This window comes from Micropterus dolomieu, linkage group LG12, assembly GCF_021292245.1.
Source record: "Micropterus dolomieu isolate WLL.071019.BEF.003 ecotype Adirondacks linkage group LG12, ASM2129224v1, whole genome shotgun sequence".
Taxonomy (NCBI): Eukaryota; Metazoa; Chordata; class Actinopteri; order Centrarchiformes; family Centrarchidae; genus Micropterus; species Micropterus dolomieu.
The window spans coordinates 31,670,499-31,673,886 of NC_060161.1; the positions used below are offsets into that span (position 1 = coordinate 31,670,499).

The following is a 3,388-nucleotide window of genomic DNA, read 5'->3' on the forward strand; positions in this document are numbered from 1 at the left end:
AAAAATACATTTCAGATTTTTGTTTAGAGATTGTTATTATATGTTTGATCATTTATCATTTAGTTTTGCCAGCTTGGTATGATCTGTGATTCGCTGGTACTATACTGATGTGCAACTAATGAAATCTCTCTCAGGGCAGCTCTGTGTCACAGATAAACTCAAATTTTCTAACGTTTCAGTCACCAGAAATACACTGCACAGGAAGAGGAAGTGCTCACCAGTATATTTCTGCCATTCAGTCTGATGCTCAGACGGTCAGCAGCAACACAACATGGAGGTTACAGCTCTCTGCATGAAACTGTGTGAGTACTGAGCTGTCTGGAAATCATTATTAAAAATATAAATCTAAAATTTAATTGCAAATAGTGGCATCTACTCTCATTCTGATACACAGCTCTTTCCTCTTTTCCTCTGTATCTCCAGTAATAAATGTATTGATTCTTCTGGTTGCAGAAGATCAGCACTGTTACTGTGCTGAGAAAGCTCGTAAGTAGCAGTTAATTATTTCCATAACTAGTAATTCTAACCGGTCATGCGTATTCACTTCTTTAAGTTTGTAAAAAAATATTATATTTAACAAATAATAATAGATGCTTTTTAAAATGTAAGTCTGCATGAAGTCTGTTCACAAAGAAACTGTTATCCATGAACTCTTAGAAAGATGAAGACAACTCAGCCCAACAAAACACTGATTAGTTTTCAGAATCGTTACAAACTGGAGAATCAAGTTTGTAAGAAGTTTTTTGTTGTTGTTATATATCTATATATTTAACATAAAAAATCACTTTCTCTCCGTCTCATTCTCAGACGCAGCTTTTCTTCATATTGTTCCAAACAGGCTCCAGCTCTTTGAATATGAATCAATCTCTTTTGATTGTGAGGGATTTGATGATTTCACCGAGTGGAGAGTGATGAGGAGGTTCATGGGAGTCAACACAATATGTGGCCGTTATCAGGAGATATCAAGGGGACCCTGTGTAATTAAAGATGCCTTTGCATCAGACAGTGGAGAATATTGGTGTGAAGCTAAAGGAACCGAGAGAAGTAACTCTGTCATCATCAATGTTACTGGTGTGTCAAAAACAAATAAATATCAATTTAAGAGAGTGAGCTTAAAGAGATTCTATTGATACAGTAATATCAGCAGGTGGACACAAACATGTCCACATTAATGATTATGTTTCTCCATGACTGCAGGGGGTGCAATAGAAAGCAAATACTTTCATATTTTCTTAAGAACATTGTTGTAAACTTGTAGGACATTGGTCCCTCTAGTGAGCAACAATTGATCAAGAGTCCTTTGAGTTAATTGTTATGAATTTATAAAATTAAATAATAATAATGTTTTAAGAGCTTGTCAAGCATTTAGTTGACACCTATTACTAAGTGAATTAATGTTATTGGTAAAGTATTAGTATAGTGCTCCTCAACAGACAAAAATGTTTTTGTAACCTTTGTTGTTAGCTGGTCCTGTGATCCTGGAGAGTCCTGCTCTTGTGATGGAGGGAGAAGATGTGACTCTGAGCTGCAGGAACAAGACAACATCCTCTGTCCATATAGCTGATTTCTATAAAGATGGCATCCTAACACAGACTGGCTATAAAAGAATCATGACCATCCACAGAGTTTCTAAATCTGATGAAGGACTCTACAAGTGTAACATCATTGGTGTTGGAGTATCAGCAGAGAGCTGGCTGGCTGTCGGAGGTGAGGCTCAACAAACACCCTGACTGTTACACCATATTGACTTGTATTTTTGATGCCTTAATTCAAAACACTTTTGCTGCAGATGAACCACAAAAATCACAGACTCACCAGAACCTCTTCACCCGGTGGGTCTTTGTGGCCATGCTGTTGGTGGCTCTGCTGCCGCTGCTTGTGGTGGGACTGGGTCTTTGTAGAAAACACAGAGGTAATGTATTGAGAAACAGAAGGAAATCCTTGAGTGAATACAAGATCCAACAGATATTGTATATGTACTGTGAACTGCTTTCCAGGTGTTTTCTTTTTTGTACTGTAGGGTCGGTCTGCGTTTCCTCAAAGACGTCACAGCCAAGATTACACTCAGGTGAAACAGAAACAGGTGAAGAGCATAAAACATACACACTTACATACATTTTTATTATTATGGAAGTTATCCTAGGTAAGTTAAATAGTGCCATCCATGCCACTTACCTGATGATCTCTACCACGCCCCTGGTGGCTACTTGTATATACTGCGACAAGATCGATAACCTCAATCCTCTGGGTGGAGAGTTTTGTTTGTTTGTTTTTTTTATCAGTAGAGGAGCTTTGATGAATTTGATTCCTCTAGTCAGCCAGTTGTTTTGATCAATACACTTATTAAGCCAAGATAATTGTTATGGGACAGAAAATGATTGTCAGGCACCTAGTGATGGTCCACTTATGTTTCTTTTGTAATTTAATGTAAGACTTAATGTGTCACTTGATAAAAGGAAATTCCGTCACTTCATGCATTTGTGTAAATACTTCTCTGACTAATGTGTTTAAATAAGTTTTACATCCAAATGTAATACAGAATAACCGCTCGTTTTGTTTCTGTTTATTCTGTGTTTCTTTAAGTGTCTGGACTGACGAGTGTAGAAGCCAATTATTCTTGCATCACAGCAAACATGATTTGCACAGGTAATATACTTTATATGCACACGTAATGCTGCATGTAAACTAATTAACTTTGTGAAACAGCTCAAAACTGAATAAATCCCTTCTTTGATTAGTTCACAATCTGCACGTCACAAAACAGCAGTTTTGAATAAATTTTGCTTTGGTATGAAAAAGTCTCGATTTAAATTTAAACTATTTTCAAAGGTCAGACTTTTATTTGAGTTTGAATGTGTTTGCATCAGGAGCTAGCAACATACAGCAGCTGTCGGCATCTTCTAATACACAAACCAAAAAAATAAAAAACACAGCCAGAAAAAGACAGGGCCCTGTAGCAGAATCAGTGCTGGCTGAACTCCATCTGATGGGGGAGGTTCAACCCTGCCAAGTCACATATACACAACAACGCATGTTTTGAAATTGTGTCAAGATTAGACTATCAAGAACTTTTTACTATTTATTTATTTAACAAAATACTCTGGACCTACACCTCAATATACATCCACTAAGTAATTTTAATGGCTCAAACCAGAAGTCTGCGCAGGTGGGTTTCCTGGACATGTCAAAGATGAATCACAAACCACAGCCCCACCCCCAGTGTACAAGAAAGGCCAACTGATTGTTACTGATCTCCTCTACTGTGAAACTAATGTTGTATCCACTGAGATAGAAAATAATTGAATGAAAGAATCTGTCTGCCAACAAGCTGAGGCATTTCACTTGTTTCCAAAGCAGAACCGGGCGCATCCAGCTGCACAGTGACGCC

General features: G+C 37.5%; 1 long non-coding RNA gene across 1 annotated transcript in view; it reads left to right on the forward strand.

Moving 5' to 3' along the window:
• The window catches only part of LOC123981046, a 5,736-nt gene extending 3,132 nt beyond the window's left edge, over positions 1-2,604 (forward strand). The window contains exons 2-3 of the long non-coding RNA XR_006827656.1: positions 2,021-2,083; positions 2,584-2,604. This is a non-coding gene — a long non-coding RNA (uncharacterized LOC123981046). The remainder of the gene's footprint in view (positions 1-2,020; positions 2,084-2,583) is intronic.
• The last annotated feature ends 784 nt before the right edge of the window (positions 2,605-3,388 follow it).